The sequence below is a fragment of the Trichechus manatus genome, unplaced genomic scaffold, assembly GCF_000243295.1.
Source record: "Trichechus manatus latirostris isolate Lorelei unplaced genomic scaffold, TriManLat1.0 scaffold00279, whole genome shotgun sequence".
NCBI lineage: Eukaryota > Metazoa > Chordata > Mammalia > Sirenia > Trichechidae > Trichechus > Trichechus manatus.
In genome coordinates this window covers 395611-418291 of record NW_004444215.1, presented here as the reverse complement: position 1 = coordinate 418291, position 22681 = coordinate 395611, and positions in this window count along the sequence as shown.

The window sequence follows — 22681 nt, the reverse complement described above, 5'->3', positions numbered from 1 at the left end:
TCAACAGACGAATGGATAAACAAATTATGGTATATCCACACAATGGAATACTATGCAATGATAAAGAACAACAATGAAGCTGTGAAACATCTTACAACATGGAGGAATCTGGAGGGAATTATGCTGAGTGAATTTAGTCAGTCACAGAAGGACAAATATTGTACAAGACCACTACTATACGAACTCAAGAAAAGGTTTAAACACAAAATACAAAATTCTCTGATGATTATGAGGGTGAGGAGGGAGTGTGAAGGTTATTCACTAACTAGATAGTAGACAAGTTTTATCTTAGGTGAAGGGAAGGACAGCACACACTACAGGGGATGTCAGCACAACTGGACTAAACCAAAGCTAAGAAGGTTCCTGAATACAATCAAGCACTTTGAGAGACAGAGTAGCAGGGGTATGGATCTAGGGACCACGCTTTCAGGGGACATCTAGGTCAACTGGCATAACAAAGCTTATTAAACAAATGTTCTGCATCCTACTTTGGTGAATGACGTCTGGGGTCTTAAAAGCTTGCAAGCGGCCATCTAAAATGCATCAATTGTTCCCAACCACCTGGAGTAAAGGAGAATGAAAAACACCAAAGACACAAGGAAAGTATTAGCCCAAGAGACAGAAAGGGCCACATAAACCATAGACTTCTTCAGCCTGAGACCAGAAGAACTAGATGGTGCCTGGCTACCACCAATGACCGCCCTGACAGGGAACACAACAGAGATTCCTGGATGGAGCAGGAGAAATATGGGGTGCAGAACTCAAATTCTAGTAAGAAGACCAGACTTAATGGTCTGACTGAGACTGGAGGTACCCCGGAAAGCATGGCCCCTGGATTCTCTATCAGCACAAAACTAAAACAATTTCCGAGGCCAACTCTTCAGACAGGGAGTGGACTGGACTGGGGGACATAAAGGGATATTCATGAGGAGTGTGCCTCTTAGCTCAAGTAGATACAAGAGACTAAACAGGTAGCTTCTGTCGAGAGGTGAGATGGGAAGGCAGAGAGGGTTAAGAGCTGGTTGAATGGACATGGAGAATCAGGGGTGGAAAGGAGAAGTGTGTTGTCACAGTATGGGGAGAGCAATTAGGGTCACATAACAATGGATATATAAATTTTTGTATGGGAGACTAACTTGAAATGTAAACTTCATCTAAACTACAACAATAAAAAGTACATAAATAAAAATCACCTGGTTCCACCTTGAAGGAAATTCTTAGCATCAGGCACTGGCCTCTGAGGTGAAACCAGTTAAGAAGGAGCTAAATGGAAATTTCTAACAATGTCCCATATACCACGGATTTCAGCACAAGAATAGTTATCAATATACCAGAGGCAATGTTTGGAACATTCTGTAAATAGAGGATTATAACAAATTTGGCAAACATCAGGTATTTATGGATAAAAACGATGATTTGTGCCGTCCACTTGAGGCCCACCTGTCTGTCAGGCCCTGTGTTTGCTGAACACCCTGCTAAAGGCAGCTGCAGACAGTCTGCTCAGGCTCAAAACCAGTTAGGCACTTGCCTCGGTTTATGCTAAAATAACACTACTCCCGTGACCTAAGTCAGGCCCTCATTTGTCCAGAACACCAGAATACTCTATTTACCTAACTAATGCTCAAAGCTGAACTATACATAACCTTGCATTCATTCAGTTATTCAGTCAACAAACAGATGAACACATCCTGCTCAGGAATGACCAACAATCAACAAGTAAGCAAAGAAAAACAAAGAATGGTGTTTATTCTATTAATTCGCCCATCCTTGGCAAGCACATACTGTGTTCCAGACCCTCTGCCAGACCCTGGGATCCAGTGATGCCCAACACAAACATGGCGCATAGTTCTCAAGCAGCTCCCAGTCTAGTGGGGGATATTTGACATTGTAAGTGCTTGACTAATGATGGTTAAGTGAGAACTCTCTATGGCACAGTGAAAGATAAGAGACAATAGAACAACAGTCTGACTTTTCACTACTTCACTTCTTTGAGTCTCCATTGTCTAATCTATAAAATAGATACTAGTATCTATCATGCAGAGATAGGAGGATCAAATGAAGTGACATTCAGAAATGCCTAACACAGTACCTGGCACATCATAAGTTTTTAATAAACGTTTGTTCCTTTTGCTTCCTTATTTATTAACAGAACTCAACATTCCCTTCCTTTGGCTGAAATAACAGAAGCTCTCTGGAATTACATTTCTACATTGACTGTCTAATCATCTACTTGATGGCACAAAACAACAACAATCTTCTAAAAAGAGACACATCCTAGGTATACGACAATCCTCCTCAAGCATGAATGGCATTGATCTATTCCTGCAGATGAAGGCTGCCAAGTTACCTTTCATAAGTCTCCCCTCTGCTGTTTTTTGTACCCATCCAATCAGCATATGGATTCCACCTCTGCACTGTGCTCACACCTGCTTAATCCTGCCAATCCCTATGCCAGACCTCAAGGCCCTTTCATCTCGCTTACTGCAACCTTATCTCATCTTTGATGGCCTCCACTCTTGCCTGCCTCCAGTCCATCCTCACCTACTGGCCTGCATGATCTGTCCAGTACACCACTTGATCCTGTCATTCCTCTTAAAGCCCTCCCCTGGCTTGCCCACTGACTCTGGACCCGTGGAGAGGCCCTGCTAAAAGCACCCTGCAGCAAGTAACTTATTTGATTCTCACAACATCTCTATGAAGCAGGCTCTGATGTTACTGTCTTCACTTTATAGATGAAAAAGCTGAGGCACAGAAAGGCCCAAGATCATCCAGCTAATAAGTGGCAGAGGAGGGATTTGAATCCAGAGAGTCTGGCACAAGAGTTAAACGCTACACTAGTCTCCTTCCATACCTTTGCCACTCCTTCTAAGAAGTCTTCCCAGATTTCCCCCCAACTCTTTCCTTTGAAGACCCCAATACAAACCCTGCTTGTAGCTCTTACTGCATTTATCATATTCTGCCCTGGGTTAATTTATCTTATTCTTCCACTACAGTGTGAGCTTCCTGAGGGCAGGGATTATGTCTATTCAACTTCATATACCCTAAAGCATCTAGAACTGTTCTCCATACACAAAAAGCGCTGGATATTTGTTCAATCTAATTAAAAGTGCATACATACAAAAGATGATATGAGCTAGATAATTAATTTATGTCACCTATTGTGAGTGTGTCTGGGGCACACTGTTTAACCCTGACAGCTCTCCTTTTCCTTTACAAAGTTTACAGTGACAGAATATGGTCCTATATAACCAGATGGAAGAATAGAGGAAATGGAAATTTAGAATGTCAAAAATTAAGGGAATGTGGTCCCTGGGAGGCCTATGTTTTTAGGGAAAAAATGCTTCCAGAGAAATCCATCCTATCGAATTTCCCAAGTGAATTTTGTGTGAGGCTTACCAACCCTATCATGTCTAAAGTCGTTTCAAAGGGTTAGAGGATAGAAGCGTTTACAAGATAAATGGATTCCGAGCTTCTTGTATCTAATGGTTAAAGTGTTGGTTCACACCTTACTATAACTGTCTACAGCAGTCTCTAAGTATAATCTGTAACTGTCCAGGGCTCACCCACTCCACGCCCCCACAGTGGCCAGCAAAGGGGAGTCAGCATCGGTTTAATGTTCACTAGAAGAACAAAGGCTTCTCTGCAGGACTTCACTTCCTAGAAAAGCAGAACTGATCCGAAGTCTCTGCTGCTCAAACATGCACACTGTTTCTGCTTGCTGCAAAAGCTGGACAACAACAAAACCTAGCAAACAAGCCCTACAGATACCCAGGTGACCAACAAGATTTTTAGATTTTAAGTAGAATTCAATCAGCCTATAGAACTTACTTTTTTCATTATTCTCAAAGCATGTCCTAGTATTAAACATAGAAATCAATCCTTATAGCAAGCACTAACCCGAGGTGGAGGAAAGGTGCTCCAATGATGGACGACTCATAGGGACAGTACTTCTGTTTGTCTTCTGGATGGTCAGTGTGGCGCTATCTTCCCCTGACCAATTCCTTCTATCTTTATTATAAGGCTAGCCTTCACTTCCTAATGAGAGTGACTGACTGCCAGATTTGGAGGAGAATCCCAAAACTATTGCTCATGGCTATGCCACTGTACACCAAATCTGATTTTCTATTAATCCATTAAATTTATAATCTTCTCCATAATGACGTTTAAAAAAATCTCATTGAGAATTAATAGGAAGGATCAGTAGAATGTTATCATATCTCCTTTAGAGTTTCTCTTGATTTCCCCTAGATCTGGTCTGACTTCTGTTAGGACTAAGACATGTGAAGGCACCCTAACACGAAAAGTTAAAGTACTGAGCTTACTCTTGATGCCTTCTCAGAGTGCCGACTCTCGGTCAGGTTGGCAATGCTAAGGGTGAGAGTCCAGAAATGAAGATGATATGGTCTCTGGCCTCCTGAAGTTCGCAGTCAATAAGGAGCGGCATTTAAAGCAATAAATATCACCTCTCAATTCAAAAAGATTTCATCAAGAGTAAAATAATACATGAATTCCAAAAGGCATTTAGAACTGAAAAATACTGCAAACTTTTTCATTTAATTACCAAGATCTTTCCTTACTGAAATTACAAAGAAACTAGGCTGGGATTTGGCTGGAAATCTATCGTTAGCCCCTTGCAATAAGAGTTCCTTAAAGATGAAACCAACCTCATTATAAAGTTAGTTTCACATTTAAGCAATAAAGCTCCCTTGGGATGGGGCTCAGACTCAACCATATTTACTGAATTTAGCTCTGTAGTAGTTGGAGGACATAAAATTTTCAGAAAAGTTAAAAATAATCATAACATTAAAAATCCATTGCAGTTCAAGTCAATTCCTACTCATAGCCACCCTGTAGGACAGAGTAGAACTGCCCTATGGGGATTCCAAGACTTTAAAACTTTATGGAAGCAGACTGCCACATCTTTCTCCTGCAGAGCAGTTGCAGGGTTCAAACCACAGACCTTTCAGTTAGCAGCCAAATGCTTAACCACTGTGCCACCAGGGCTCCTTAGTCATAACATTATCCAAACCTGTTGCCATCGAGTTGATTCTGACTCATAGCGACCCTACAGGACAGAGTAGAATTGTCCCATAGGGTTTCCAAGGAGCGGCTGGTGGATTCGAACTGTCAATCTTTTGGTTAGCAGCTGAGCTCTTAGCCACTACACCACCAGGGCTCTATCATAACGTGACACTTGCAGACAGGCAAGAAAGAAAGTTGCAAGAGGGCCAACGTTAAGTAATGAGGAGGCAGTACAAGACAGCAAGTGCTCAGGCACTGCCACTGACACTTACGGTGGCCGTGGAAATGGACCCCATTTCCTCATGTGTAAAATGCGTTATTAAGCATTTACTATTAAGCACTATGTCAACTTCCCCATTTTACACATGAAGATATGTGGTGCATTTCCAAGGCCGCCCTAAGGGTCAGTGGCAGTGCGTGAGCCTCACTGTCTTGTACTGCCTCTCCATTACCTAACGTTGGCCCTCTTTCTACATTCTGTCTTGCCTATCTGTAAGTGTCACATGCTGTCTCCTGCCTCCCCTCCCATCTGCACCCCTACCATTCTTCATCTGTGACCTTCTAGGCCACTAGGAATAAGCATGGACACCCATGTTTCTCCCAATCCCGGGTCCCCTGAATATCACCAAATTACTTTGATGTTCTATGGCAATCACGTTTATGTCCAATAACCGTTCTGCAATTGAGCATGTCCTTGAAGCTCACCCAAAATCATAAATATGCTGACAAACCGTCTGTAAACATATCAATTTCCTTCTCTGAACAAAAAAGAAGGGGAGTTTGGTTTCTGTCATGGTAAGACCCCAGTCCCTTGACAGTGATTGGTGAGACACAGGATTTGAATATTTGAGAATCCCTGGTCTATAGCAAAGAATGACAGGTCAGTGTACTTCAAGACTCTAAACAGCGCCAAGGCTGAAGTACAGCAGCACCCTCGGCTTTGTAGGGGGTAGGAACCTGGAATCGCATTCCATCTGTCTCCTTCTCACCTTCCCCCTCCAACGGTTGTAGGTTCCAAGCCCCTTGCTGCACATCTCCTCCCCCAAGAGCTCTCCCAGCGCCTTTGGGTGTTACCATCCAAGTGGGCCATGAAGTCGAGAACCAAGATTGATACACTTAGACCCACTCAAGATCCAAGGACACACAGTTGGGAATATTGTCCCTGAATATCTCCTGAAGTCAGATATTTACCCAGAGAAACATCCCTGTCTACCCTTCACATGTCGTAACTCTGTCCTATCCACCTCAGCTACTCATTGATAACTGCACCAAACCGTCCTCACTTTCCAGGCTTAGGTAACGGGCACTTTCATCCTCTCCCTGGTTCTTTCCTCTCCCCTTTTCCATCACTTAACCCCATGTGGCAATACTGGTTCATATCCAAAAGATTCAACCAGAGAATTACCAAAACTGAAAAATGAGAAACTCAGAAAGTGTAACTGATAGTTCATCTGTTAAAAAAAAAAAAAAGAAGAGTAAAAAGAACATGTTAAAGGGGAAAAGGAGAAAATCCTGCATCCTGACAGGTTCTCTTTACCAGATGGCTTACTGAAAAAAATAGAAACTCAGTGTAGGAGTAAAGGTATGCTTCCTCTCATCAAGTAACATATCTTTCCTAAAAAGTCATATGTAAAACAAATCCCATTTATTCACTTAACATTCGAATGCCATTTTCTAAGTGTGGGTTCTATGGCAGGCTCCGGGGACAGAGAAAAAAACAAAACAAAACAAAACCCGTTGCTGTCAAGTCAATTCTGACTCATAGAGACCCTACAGGACAGAGTAGAAATGCCCCATAGGGTTTCTAAGGAGCACCTGGTGGATTTGAACTGCCAACCTTCTGGTTAACAGTCATAGCTCTTAACCATTCCACCACTAGGGTTTCCCTGGGGTTAGAGATGAAGTCAATATAGCCTAACCTTTGCGAGGTCAGACTTGCAAACAGCAGAGGCATAACTAGGGTATGCCAGGTATGGCAGGTATTACACCAGCCCTGGGTGTGTGGTGCCAATGAGCAGTTTTTATTAACCTAGTAAGGCCAGCAGCATATCTAGGGAAAATGATGCCTAGGTCAAGCACTGAAATTGTGCCCCTGTTCAACCATCTGACACCACTCTTCTAGGTAACTTTACCATAATAGCAGCTCAAAAATACAAGTCAAGCTTTTAGTTAACACATTACTGTGCTTGAGGAAGGACGTTGGACAGTACCATGTTAATAGAAACTGTTCAGTGGCACTACGTGTCCAGGGCCAGTGCAATAACCTAGATACGCCACTGGTAAACAGATAACTAGAATACCAAAACCAAACCAAACCCATTGTAGTCCAGTCGATTCCGACTCATAGCAACCCTATAGGACAGCGTAGAACTTGCCCAGAGGGTTTCCAAGGCTGCAAATCTTTACAGAAGCAGATTGACACATCTTTCTCCCACGGAGTCACTGGTGGCTTTGAACCTCCGACCTTTCAGTTCGCAGCTGAGCACTTTAGCCACTGCACCACAAGGGCTCCTAACTAGAATACAAGGTCAAAATTTCTAAATTCTGTAAGTAAGTTCCACAGAAAGTGCTCTGGAAGCTGAGAGACGGGAATGGTGATGAGGAGCACAGAGCGAACACAGGAATGGAGGCAAAGAAGTCAGAATCTGATGTGATGGGTAGCAGGGGAGCGCCCTGGTTAAAAGTAACTATACTTTTTCTTAAATGCAACCCCCTGAACTCCAACAGCATGAACCTCAGGGTTCCTTGGCTAGTGGAAAGCTCAAGCTGGCACCATTAGAACCACAAAGAAAGTAGACATTAAACTGCTACAGAGGAAAACAAAAAACCAAACTCGTTGCCACTGAGCCGATTCCAACTCATAGTGAACCTACAGGACAGAGCAGAACTGCCCCATAGAGTTTCCAAGGAGCACCTGGTGGATTCGAACTGCCAACATTTTGGTTAGCAGCCAAACTCAACCACTACGCCACCAGGGTTTCCTGCTACAGAGGAGAGGATATCAATCATTATCAAAGAAAAACTGTTTTGATTCATTACATTTCAGCAAAAAAATTCAATTTTGATCCATTAAGGAAAACCAATGTGTGTAATCTTGTCCAATGCTAAAAATAATATGAAAGTACTAAAGTACAGCCTGCTGAGGCGGGGCCAAGATGGCGGAGTAGTCAGACTCTTCCTGTGGTCCCTCTTACAACAAAGACCCAAAAAACAAGTGACTTGATTGTGTATAACAATCTAGGAGCCCTGAACGTCAAAGGCAAAGTTGAGGAATCGGACTGAGTGGTAGGGGGAAGGAGAGATGGTTTGGAAGCAGCAAGGAGTTGCCAGACCTGACCTGGCAGGAGCCAGAGCACTTCAGGCCAGATCAGCTCATGTGTGCAGTGAGGCAAGCAGTGGCGCTCGGGAGGTGTTTTCCACATTGGGAGAAACCCAGCGGCAGAGAGTCTACTCAGGCATCCAGAATAAGTGAGAAGTAGCCCTCGATCAGCAAAAGATAAGTATTTGCATCTAGCCTACGGCACAGATCAAAAACCACCCTATTGGGGAAAAACCTCTCTCCCATTTACCTCCCCCCTCCCCACTCTGCACTGGGTCCTGGGCCAGCTTTAGCCAAAAGTAGGACCTGTCATGTGCCCTGAGCCATCCTCCTGGCCTTGAAGAAGGAACAAATTAAAAAACAGGGAAAAAAATAAGCTGCCGGCTCCCCTAAGCCAGGAACTCATGGTTGGCACAGCTCCGTTGTCTAGGCACAGGCATAAGGCATCCATGGACTTTGAACGCCTTTCACCCCTGCATAGACTTGTGTGGGCCCATTTCAACAGCGTAGGCCCTCATTACCACAGTACAACAGGGTATACACCTGAAGTCTAACTTCAACTGTTTCAGCTGTGAAGTGGCAGGTTCTTGACATTTGACACTGCTCTGCCCATTAAGCAGGTTCCTCACCTGCCCACATCAGGGGCCTGAGGACTGGTAGCTCCACCCATACCACCTAGCCACCCACGACAGAGGTCCAAGAATAAGCGGTGCCTCCCAGTCCTTACAGCCAACAACATTGAGTGCCCATAGTTCGGCTGCAAAACCCACCCACTTACGCGCTCTAGGGAAAAGGGACACGCCCTGCCTTGCTCAGTGCATGACCCCCTACTGCAGCCAGATATCTGTGGCTACACAAATCACCCATGCCAGTCTAGGACTGTAGGTGAGATCCTGCACCACACACTTGGTGACCAACTACCTGGACACCTGAGTCGAATCTATACAAGAAAAGTCAGTGGACTCCTAGGCTCACATACTTAGTAACAGATCTAACCACCTGGTGACAGGATGTTAGAGCTTCAAAGGCGCTAATAATCAAACTAGATCATACGAGCAGCCTATTTGGGTGTATCAAAGCAAAACAAACAAGAAGCTAGGATACAGTAAGCAAACATAAAACAAATAAATTATAATAACTTATTGATGGCTCAGAGACAACAGTCAATATCAAATCACATAAACAGGCAGACTACGATGCCTTCAACAAGCTTCCAAAATAAAGAATCAATAAATTTTCTAGAGGAAGAGAATTTCTTGGAATTACCGTAGGCAGAATACAAAAGATTAATATACAGAACTTTTCAAGATATCAGGAAGGAGACCCGTTAAAACACAAATAATGCCAAAGAACACACAGACAAAGCAATAGAGGAACTTAAGAAGGTTATTCAAGAGCATAATGACAAATGTAATAAGCTGCAAGAATCCACAGAGAGACAGCAATCAGAAATCCAGAAGATCACCAATAAAATTTCAGAATTAGACAACTCAATAGAAAGTCATAGGAGCAGAATTGAGGCAGTAGAAGTCAAAATTAGTGAGATTGAAGATAAAGCACTTGATATCAACTTATTTGAGGAAAAATCAGATAAAAGAATTTTAAAAAATGAAGAAACTTTAAGAATTATCAAGAATAATAACCTATGACTTATCAAGAATAATAACCTATGACTGATTCGAGTACCAGAACGGGGTGGGGGAGGATAACAGAAAATACAGACAAAATTGTTGAAGATTTGTTGACAGAAAACTTCCCTGATATCGTGAAAGATGAGAAGATATCTATCCAAGATGCTCATCGAACCCCACATAAGGTAGATCCCAAAAGAAAGTCACCAAGACATATTACAATCAAACTTGCCAAAACCAAAGATAAACAGAGAATTTTAAGAGTGGCTAGGGATAAATGAAAAGTCATCTACAAAGGAGAGTCAATAAGACTAAGCTTGGACTACTCAGCAGAAACCATGCAGGCAAGAAGGCAATGGGATGACATATATAAAGCCTTGAAGGAAAAAAATTGCAGCTAAGAATTATATATCCAGCAAAACTGTCTCTCAAATATGATGGTGAAATTAGGGCATTTCCAGATAAACAAAAGTTAAGGAAATTTGTAAAAACCAAACCAAAATTACAAGAAATACTAAAGGGAGTCCTCTGGTCAGAAAATCAATAACATTAGATAACAACCCAAGACTAGAACACAGGACAGATCAACCAGTTATCAACCCAGATAGGGAAGTCACAAAAATAAATCAAAGTTAAAATACTGAAAATAGAGAAACAGAGATGTCAATATGTAAAAGATGACAACATTAAAACAAAAAAGAGGGACTTAAAAATGTAGACAGATTTTTCATATGGAGAGGAAGTCAAGGCACTATAAAGAAGTAAAAGACTGGTATAAACTTAGAAAAATAGGGGTAAATATTAAGCTAACCACAAAGGAAACTAACAATCCTACATGTCAAAATAAAAAACTAGAAAAATATAAAGGCTCAGCAAACACAAAATCAACAACGATGAAAAAGATGAAAAGCAAATACATAAAGAAAAACGACTCAGCACAGAAAATTAAGTGGAACAAAGAAACTGTCAACAACACACACAAAAAAAAGACATAAAAAAGACAGCACTAAACTCATACCTATCAATAATTACACTGAATGTCAATGGACTAAATGCACCAGTAAAGAGACAGAGAGTGGCAGAATGGAGTAAAAAAAACATGATCCATCTATATGCTGCCTACGAGAGACACACCTTAGTCTTAAAGGCACAAACAAACTAAAACTCAAAGGAAGAAAAGAATATATCAAGCAAACAACACTCAAAAAAGAGCAGGAGTGGCAATATTAATCTCTGACAAAATAGACTTTAAAGTAAAATCCACCACAAGGGATAAGGAAGGACACTACATAATGATTAAAGGATCAGTACACCAGGAGGACACAACTATAATACATATTAATGCACCCAAAGACAGGGCTCCAAAATACATAAAACAAACTCTAACAGCATTGGTAAGAGAGATAGACAGCTCCACAATAATAGCAGCAGACTTCAACACTCCACTTTTGGTGAAGGACAGAACATCCTGAAAGAAGCTCAATCAAGACACGGAAGAGCTAAATGCTACCATCAACCAACTTGAGCTCATGGACATATACTGAACACTCTATCAACAGCAGCCAAGTATACTTTCATTTCCAAAGCACATGGAACATTCTCCAGAACAGACCACATATTAGGCCATAAAGCAAGCCTTAACAGAATCCAAAGCATCGAAATATTACAAAGCATCTTTTCTGATCATAAAGCCATAAAAGCACAGTAAAGTACAGACTGCAAAAATTCAGGTGAATAGAGAAGCTCTTTCTGTCCTGCACATCTCCCCTGGACCTCCCATTCTCACTCTCTCCCCAAAATCTTTATTGAGTGAGTGAATAAATGAATGAATAAAGTAATCATTCTTTCATATTGGTTAAAGCACTGGAATTTGCAAGTAATTACATGAAAATTTAGAGTTGAATCAAGATTATACCCATTACTTTCATGTCTATTTCAATATGCCTTCTTCCCTAAAAAGTCTTTTAAAAAAGTCTAAAAGCTTCGTAGGCTTCCCACAGGTTTATCCCTTTGTTCCTTACAAAAGCTGATTAAAACTTATCTTTTGACATGGAGTCTACAGATCTGCATGACTCTTTAAAAATTTCTTTCATTATTACTCATGTAGGGGTAAAGTTTCATTGTACATTACACACACACAGAGATATATATGTGTGTGTGTACATATATATACATATATATGTACACACACACATATAGGACCCCTGGTGGCACAGTGGTTAACAGCTCGGCTGCTAACCCAAAGGTTGGCAATTTGAATCCACTAGCTGCTCCTTGGAAACCCTATGGGGCAGTTCCACTCTGTCCTATAGGGTGCTATGAGTCGGAACAGACTTGACAGAAATAGATTTGGTTTAATACACATTTATATATATATATATATATACACACACACACACACACACATATATATACGTATATATACGGTATCCCTGATGGCGCAGTGGTTAAACAATTAGCTGCTAACTGAAACATTGGCAGTTTGAACCCACCAGCTCTTCCAAGGGGAAAGATGTAGCAGCCTGCTTCTGTAAAAATTTATAGCCTTGGAAATCCTATGGGGCAGTTCTACTCTGTCCTACAGGTTGGCTATGAGTTGGAATCGACTCGGTGGCAACAGGTTTTTTTTTTTGGTATATAGGCAGTCCCCAGCTTACGAACATCCAAATTATGTGCGACGCTTACTTACAAACCAAGCCTCGTAAAGCCTACTATTATATTAAACATTTGAGGTACGTACAATGGTTCATAACAACAAACGGGCGCAACTTTGTGGTGGGCATCAAAACATTATTATTATTACTGTGTTATTAAGCTAAAGATGTTGTAGCGTATCTGGAAGTGTTTAATGTTTTTTATGCAGAGAAAGGTACACTATATACTAAGACAAACATTTGACTGACATTAGATCTGTTCCAACTTATGCACAAATCTGACTTAAAGACAGACTTAGGAACAGAACTCATTCATAATCCGGGGACTGCCTATATACATATATATATACATACACACACACACATACATACCTACTCCTCACTTATAGACATAGTTAGGTTCCAAAGGCCAGGATGTTATATGAAAATCAGCACTATGCAAAAACGGATGATGACTGTATCAGATCACAAAATGGAGGATGACTGTATCATTACATAACTGACAAATTACATCATTACATAATTGCCAAACCACTGAGAACCATGGCCCAGCCAAGTTAACATATAACTTTAACCATCACAGCCAGCATTACTCTCGTCTTGCACCTTGGCATTCATTACTGCCAGATGTACGTCACTAATGCGCAAAATAGTCAGATAGTAGATTTTTCACTATTGTCATAAATGTGAAATGCCAGGTAACGAGATAGTCAATAAGTGAAGAGTAGGGGTGTGTATATGTATATATATATATATGTGTGTGTGTGTATATATATACTTACATATGTTTAAAATTCCCCACTTGAGTTTATTAGAATTTACATAAAGTAAAAGTTACCCTACTCACTCACCTAATTCAAACATTTTATAAAAATGACTCAGAAATGCCATGGCTAAATTAGTAACAGGTTTATGTTCAATATGAAGCCTTTACTGGCTTGAAAGATTAACATTTTAGTATGAAATTGTCCATGCTGAATGTACCATATATTTAATATAAACAGATGCTTATTTTCAATTATGTATTAAACACGAAGGTCTTCAGTGCATCTCTGTCTTGCTTTAACTGCCATCCTCAAGCACCTTCAACAACAAGATTCATTTCGGCTTACAAAAGAGAGAAATGAAACTATGAAAGACTTCCTAAATATTTAATGGTCTCTGGGACAAAAATACAATTCTCAGGATCCACCCCACTTGAAACATGAAGTAACCATTATTTAATATTGGTTAAAGCACTGAAATTTGCAAATGACAAATGTGTTAACAGCAAAGGTCCCTTTTGACTGGTTTACTGGTTGGTTCCAGTCCAAGGAGCTCCAAAAGGGCCCCTGGCATGTTGTTGTTGTTAGGTGTCGCAGAGTCGGTTCTGACTCATAGCGATCCTGTGTACAACAGAACCAAACACTGCCCGGTCCTGCACCATCCTCATAATCCTTGTTATATTTGAGCCCACTCTTGCAGGCACTGTGTCAATGTATCTCGTTGAGGGTCTTCCTCTTTTTTGTTGACCCACTACTTTACCAAGCATGATGTTCTTCTCCAGGGTCTGGTCCCTCCTGATAACATGTCCAAAATACGTAAGACGAAGTCTTGCCAGCCACGCTCCTAAGGAGCATTCTGGCTGTACTTCTTCCAAGACAGATTTGTTGGTTCTTCTGGCAGTCCATGGTATATTTTCAGTATTCTTCGCTAACACCATAATTCTTCTTCGGGCTTCCTTATTCATTGTAAAGCTTTCGCATGCATATGAGGTGACTGAAAATGCCATGGCTTGGTCAGGCTCACTTTAGTCTTCAAGGTGACATCTTTGCTTTTTAACACTTTAAAGAGGTCTTTTGAAGCTGCCCAAACTACTGGGAAACAACTCTAAGGATAAAGGACCCTCACTTAAAAAAGAGCAGACTTAATGGTCTGACTGAGACTGGAGGATCCCCAGAAAGCGAGGCCCCCAGACTCTCTGTGAACCCAGAACTAAAACCATTCCCGAGGCCAACTCTTCAGACAAATGTTAGACTGGACAATGGGACATAAAATGATACTCGTGAAGAGTATGCTTCTTAGCTCAAGTAGAGACAGGAGACTAAATGGGCAGCTTCTGTCCGGAGGTGAGATGAGAAGGCAGACAGGGTCAGGAGCTGGTTGAACAGACACAGGAAATCGGGGTGGAAAGGAGGAGTGTGCTGTCACAGTATAGGGAGAGCAACTAGGGTCACATAACAATGTGTGTATAAATTTTTGCATGAGAACCTAACTTGAATTGTAAACTTTCATTTAAAGTACAATAAAAAAACGGGACCCTCACTTAACCTTTCTTTTAAAGAATAATTGCAATGACCGTACATTGTGCATGGGTCTCTCTCAGAATTATCTATGGAAAACAATTTATGAACCATAAATTAATACTGGAAACCCTGATGGCGTAGTGGATAAGAACTACGGCTGCTAACCAAACGGCTGGCAGTTCAAATCCACCAGGCACTCCTTGGAAACTCTATGGGGCAGTTCTCCTCTGTCCTATAGGGTCGCTATGAGTCAGAATAGACTCGATGGCATTGGGTTTCTATGCGCAAGTTAATACTTCCTGACATCTAAATAATGCTGATGCCAGCAACAAGGTAAATTCTGTCCACCACGGGCACCACTACAGTGGAATTCCTATATTAAGGAAATATTCCCAGTATGGAATGTCACTGCTGAAGGAGGACAATTTGTGTTTCTAGTAAAGACATTTACAAAATGAGCAATTCAGTATGAGACACATGTAAGTTCCATGCAATTAAAAAAAAATATATTTAGGGAACTGAGCCAGCTGCATATCTGGGAAAAGCACCCGTTTTAAAGAATTGCAGAATGAGAATGAGTTTTACTCATTACGTTTTAGGATTTATGAACCAAATTTCCGTATCTGTTCACTTTTTCATTACAACAGTATCAAAGTTCCAGAGAATCAGTGCAAACTCCAAATTACGTCTACTCAAATGAGTATATAATAGTTTTATTCATCACAATTCAAAGTAAATATTAGGTCTGATTTTTCACTTATGATAGAATATGATCACATACATACCTATGCAAATAGAAAATTAGATAGAAAAAAATCCAACATTCAAACGCAGTTCTGCTTGCATCTGTCCTACAACCAAGTTCACGCGCGCGCGTGCACACACACACACACACACACACACACACACACACACACACACCCCTCCAACCCTCATGGATCCGAAATCTCGACTTAACCAAACTAAGGTATCTATTCTTTCCTTCGCTTGAAGTGATAATTCTCTCAGGGAAATGAGTAGAGGTCTACATTTAGAGTGACCAAGTCAAGTCGCTCAGGGTAAAATATGATTTGCATTGTCATTGGTGAAAATCAAGGACATCTATAAACAGATATTTTTATCATCCGTGCTAAAACAAACTTCATATGTACTCAATTCACTAGTATTAAGAGTTAATTGTGTTTTGTTGGGGGGGCACTGGGTTTATGTTAATGGTGATAGAATATTTAGGAAAAGAATAACGATAATGGTGGCACTACACGAAAAATGTAATCAACGTCACTGAGCTGTAAATGCGGAAGTTGTATTGGCGAGTGTTTTGATGTGTATATTTTCACTACAATAAAAAAATTACAGGAAAATAATGACAACAAAAGAGAGTCAATTATGACTACCTGAATGATGGTACATCTTTACCTGTGCTTTAACCCTAACTGAGCATGTCTTCATTGTATGAATTGTTGACTGACTCGGGTATTATTATTATGCAAAAACGCAACTCATTCCTTAGCTTTTCTCCAATCATTTACAATTCTATGACTGCAACTTGGCGATTACTTTCAAAACACAGAGGAATTCTGCTTCCACTAGATTAGCAGTGCACAGTAACGTATAAACGATATGTATAAAAGTCCAGCATAAAAGATAACAAGCTTTCTCGTACCTGAGAAGGAGAGCTGAAAAAACTAGTGACCGTCGTCTGTGGACGCTGGAGAGTTGATATAGCCGGCTTTCCAGATCACCTTAAAAAAAAAAAAAGAGGGATTTTTGATTAAAATTAGCCCTTCTAGCAAAACAAGGGAAGCAAACAATTGGGTAAGTGCACATGTAAGATAAAGATAAAAGAACCCCTTTCAGCTACCAAGGCTCTCCATGTTGGAAATGGCTTTGCCATACTGCGCTATGACTCTCACACAACGCTGTGGAGAAGCTGGGGATGTTCTGTTCCTCTCTAAAAATGTTTTCAAATTGCTTCTAGTTTCTGCATAAGGTCAAGTTTCCTTCCATCACCATGGCAGCTACTTGACCAGAGGGACTAAGCCTTCTGATGCTATCTTGTCCAATGGCCTAGTTACAAGCCCTATAGGTGTTTTACATGCCGCCTCTGTAAGAACTTTTACTTGTAATCCTTAACTTGGTTTACAGATATAGAAACAATTGTCGATGTTTATGAATTTCTTCTAACAGAGGCTGTGGACTTGCTTGGCACTAGGTAGGCAGCATTCCCACCTGCTCTGAGGAACACGCGATCCTCTGCACTGACTGGGTGGTACCAATGCTGAAGCCCGGTAGTGTGATCCCAAGGTAGAAATCTGTTTCTGATGTTCCCCCGAGACATACCAAACGGACCCCACAGCATCCACAGGGCCTGAAGGTACATGAGGGCCTGGATGTATGGGCTGGGGTCCACAAAGATATTGTTTCCTCGAGTTTGTTCTCAATCATGTAAAATATTTTAAGTGAACCATTTGAAAAATTCTTAATGAATCATTTAGCTAAGAATCTTACCGGCACGTTTTCTCTGTCCTCAGGTGGATTTTCAGTTTAAAATACCGACATCCAATCAGCGAATGCCTTTCCCCATATCTTTTTGATACTGAAACACTTCATAGCACATTTCAACTTTTCAAACAAGAAGATTCGCCTACATAAACTCACAGAAAAACTTACTTTGAGTCAAGAACCTGAAAATATTACAGATTACACTGGAATACTTCAGGCCACTCTTGGTTCATATTTGTTAAATTCACTCGACTTGACCCTGTAGAAAGTTACCAAGGAAGCAAAAATCTGGTTTCCAGGACACTGAGTCCTACTTCTGGTTTCGGGGCAAGTCAGGGTGTCTACAGTGACTTCAGATACTATATTTCTTCAGTCATTCATGACCCAGTCATCTACTACAGGCAAGGCACTGTGCCAGCTGCTTTCCGTGTTATTGTTATTATTGTTATTGTGGTTGTTAGCCCTTAACGCTAAAAAGCCTGAAGAGAAATGAGAATTATTATTATTATTCCAAAGCAGACCGAACTAACTGTTCAAAAGAATTCTCTAAAAATTTAACAGCTGAAATGTTAACAAGTATACAAAGAATCAAATGAGAAAATCAAAGTGGTCAGATCAGGCTGGGCTCTCTAATTGAAGAATTTAACATTTTTATTTCATTTGTGAGCTAGCTGGGAACTACTGCAAATTTCCAAGAAAGAGCTAACAAGATTAAACTAATTTTAAGAGAGATGATGCAGGGAGCTCAGGGAGACGGGCTGAGGAAGGGCCAGAGGTTAGAAGGTAGTTGTTGCAGAAGAAAAAAAGAAATTGGTAAAAGAAGATGGATTCCAGAAAGGCTATGAAGGAGGCCAACTAATGTGAGAAGGGACAAAGACTAAATTAAGTGTCAGATGTGGCAAGACTGTTATGGGCCTGGGACAGTGGGGATGAAGAAGTGCAGATCAGAAGTCCAGGGGAGTTCTTCACTAAAGGGAAACTGAGTTATAGAAGGGTCTTGAGGGAAAATTCATCAGCTTTGGGTTCTCTTGCACGTTTAGGCATCAATGAAACATGCAAAAAAACCCAAGCCTCTACAGGAACGCATCGCTTAACGTCTATTCAGGCAAGGTCTGACCGCATATACATCAGTCTGACCGCGTATACATCCGTGGTCCCATAAAGTTAGCCCGACTGGAGAACTGGACAAAGCAGATGTACTTTGCTAAGTGGGGAGATCTGATCTGTCTCTCACTAGCTCTCCAGGTCCGTGTCCTCCCAGGCCCTGGGGTGGCAGTGGGGGGCGGGGAGTCCCAGTGCCCATCCTTGGGTGCCTTTCCCACCATGCTCAGCTCAGGCAGGGACCGCGTAGATGCCGCCAGAGCTGCCTAGGGGGATGCCCTGCTGAGGCCACTGCTCTACTCAGCCAGGATGTCCTGCATGTGACTCTGGGGCCCAGGCTGTGGCTCCTCCCGAAGTGGCGGCTGAAGAGTGGTCCGGGCTGGTGCAGGCGGGGCTGGAAGAGTTTAAAGTCCATTAGGGGAGACTGGGAAGGCAGGCAGGGAGGAAGGAAGAGAAGGGAGCCGGCTGCTAGCTGGGCAGCGAGTGTGTGCCCCGGCGGGCGAGCGGGGGGTCGGGCGTGGCTCTCAGAGACCAGGTGACTGACCACGCAAGGACCTACCACCAAGCCAGGGTTTTCGAGCAGTCCCTTCACAGAACGTATGGTGGACGTTAAGGTATGCATACCTGTATTTGACAAGAATTAGCAGCCTGACCACCTAGCCAGGAGAGCACTGGAGACGAGGCTTGGAAATCTCTTGCAGTCTGCAGAGTCTGTGACTCTACTAGACCTGTGCAAAAAGCATATTTGAAGTTAGACTAATCACTGGAGGTCCCCAAGGGAGTGACTTGAAGCGGAGAAGATAAAACCTGGAAAGTAGTCAATTAGAAGGAGGGACAGAGTAAGCAAGGAGAGGGAAGAGAGAAAACAACTGAGGAGGTGAGCATGGACGGAGCAGCCGGAGCCACTCCAAAAACCAAAAAGCAGACTCCTCGCGGTTGAGTAGATTCTGACTCACAGGGACCGTATAGGACAGAGTAGAACTGCCTCGTGTGGTTTCCAAGGCCGTAAAGTTTTACTGAAGCAGACTGCCACTTCTTTCTCCTATGGAGCAGCTGGTGGGTTTGAACCGCCGACCTTTCAGTTAGTAGCCAAGTGCTTACCACTGTGTCAGCAGGGCCCCTTTGAACGTCTCCACTGCGGACAAAAACAAGGAAGCTCCGCATCAGGGAGGAAATGGGAAAGGATTGGAAACAACAGGTGGTGATGCAATATATTGTGCATCATGTCCAGAAACAGCAATTTCAGCACTCCAGAACTTTGTGCCACCTCAATCTGTCTCATTTGAGGAATAATGTGTTCTTCCTAAATAATATCTAAAGTGTAAGAAGTTTTGCCATTATTAGCAATGACATTTACAAAATCACAGCAGTTCAATTTTCTTTCTAGAAACATCTAACCTGGGTGATCTCCCAGCCCTGCACAAAGCCTATTTGCCCAGAAAGGCTTAGCTAGCCTCTGTCACAAGGAGATCTTTGGACCAAAAAGGGGGATTTGCATAAAGGTGGTCAGCTTAGTACAGCCCCTATCTGAGGCCATAGAGCATTGAAAGAGCCATTCTCCAACCTGGCAGTGGAATCCCAATGGAGAGCCTTTGTCCCCAGGGCTGTGGTGGCCACTTTATTCAGCTGACAATCCACAAAGAATGAATGAACCGCCTCCTTTTGCTAAAGCTAAGGCAGCTGGCAGCCCACAGGCCTGGCAGCTTACCGAATAAGAAGTGAGACAATTGCCAGCCTCAGACCCCAAAAGTGCTCCATAAGGGGGTGCCCACTGCCAGTGCTCCCGGGGTTCCAGAGCCCAGCCGCCACAGAGCAGACAGGCTGTGGGTGCACCAGCAAAGCTGTCCCCTCCAATACTTCCAAAAGAGATCAAAACTCTTTGATCACTCTGTAACCAGGGACAGTTTTGCAAACTCTATAAACCTTTCTTTCCCATTAGAGTGCTTGGCAAGAGCCAGGCTTCCTGTTTCTTTATCAATTTCATTTTTAAAGGAAATTTCTTTCGTTTTTCTTCTTTTTAAGAGTGACAAACTTACAAAATAGAAAGGAGAAACAATGCAAATATAATTCTACTATTCAGGGGCAAATGTTACCATTTTGAAGTATTTTCCAATCTTTTTTATGGAGATGTGAAAATTCTCTAAATACAGTTTATACGGGCAACTTTAACTGATACCTGTTTTTCAACTAAGGAATAAGCCTTTTAGACGTTAGGTGGTTTCTCTTAACTTATTTCAAACCCCTTACCTTAAGGTATCTCCAGTCTAAACCCCAGTTCTCCTGAATCCTACACTCTTCTGCATATCCTAGGCTGCCTTATCCAAAGAAGACGAAATTGTTTCCCAGGGTCAAACTGTGGAACTTTTTTTTTTAAGGGGGCCATGTCCAAACTTGAAAATACATATGCAACAAAACAATTTAAGATCAGTATATGAATTAAGTGCCAATATCACATGAAAGATTTAGAAAAGTGTATCACTTAGGTAAAAAGATTCTCAATTTATTACCATGCTGTTCTGAAATTAAGGTCCCACCTCAAATTAAGGTAGCACAAACAGTTTCTACTTGGCTACTAACCAAAAGGTTGATGATTCAAATCCATTAAGCAGTGCCACAGAAGAAAGGCCTGGCAATCTACTTCTATAAGATTACAGCCATTGAGAACCCTATGGAGTGCAGTTCTACTCTAACACACGTGGGGTTGCTGTGAGTCTGAACAGACTCACCTGCAACGGGTTTTTTGGTTTTCGAACTAGAAAGAGAGGCCAAAAATATCTTCCATTTTCTGAATGAAAAGTTGTGTACCTCCTCACTTAAAATGATCTCCCTAATTGTCGCTGACTTTGGACAATGCCCATGCCAGACCCCCTCCGTGGCCTCCCTACCCCCTACCCCCTACCCCTCCCTCTCTCACACCTCGCCCTCCCCACATTCCTTTTCTCAGCGCTGATGGTTAAGACTCTGCAAATGCCCCTGCTGACAGCTACAATACCCTTCCCTTCTCAGGACACTTCAAACACCTCTCTGATCATATAGGTTGGAACTTTACGTGAGAGAGGTCCCACCTTGCTTGATGTGGAATGTACAGGAAAAGGAAACAGCTCTCAATGAGGGTTTCCAGAGTCTTTTTGTTGATTGACTTTGTTTGTGAATTTCACTGCAAAGTACAATCATTTTGTCCAGGACTGACTTCTCAATTTCCCAGAGTTAAATTCCCCCCGGGTAACTTTGAAGCGTTCTCATTTCAAAAGTGTTGTGTGGTCCAGGCCGCAGAGCACAGCCAGGGTTTCCTGAGATGGCAGGCAGGCAGGGCCGGTACTAGACTCTCAACAACCCTTCCTAAATCCTGTATGTGGAGTGTTCAGCAGTGTTTCAAAGTGGGCTTCACCCAGCCCGGGGGGGGCAGGGAAGCCTCCGCAACTTGTTGCCCATACCAAGGAATGCATTTATTGCTTTCTACTAGCAAACGACACAAGTTAAAGGTCATTCTCCTAACTGGGAAACCTAAACTCAGAGGCTAGCAAACCAACAGAATACACCTGCTTTAATCTACACCTTAAAAATTATTAATCCAGTGGCTTAACGAGACGGGTTGAAAAAACAGTAGGAATCAATACCATCCTTGAAGTCAGACTGCTTGGGACCTAGTCCCAGCTCTGCTCTCACTGTGTGACCTTAGACAAGTCACTTAGCCTCTCTGAGCTCGAGTCCTCACCTAAAAACGGTGCTAAATCTCAACCTCTCCACCCCACATCGCCATTCTGAAGAGGATCAGATGCCATAAAGGATGGGGGCAGTCCGTTGGAAAGCCTAAGGCACACAGCACACCCACATACGGGGTGAGTGCCTCAAATGATAAGGCTGGACCTTCAAGAAGAGCAAGGAGTCGAACTTCAGGCAGACACACTATGAGTTCCACACCCTTGGATTGCTTTCTCCTTCAAAAACAAAAGCGTTCATGAATTTAACAAATACTGCAGCAAACAAAACATACATCCTCAAAAAAATAAAAACAAAAGGGAAAAATCTTGGAACATCGTGTGCATACATATATTATGGTTAAATATCAGTGCAGAGACAAGAACACTGATTAAATTCATGATTTTATGCTTTAATTTCCAAAGCTAAATATTAGCTTGATTGAGTAACATCTAGTGTGCCTTGACC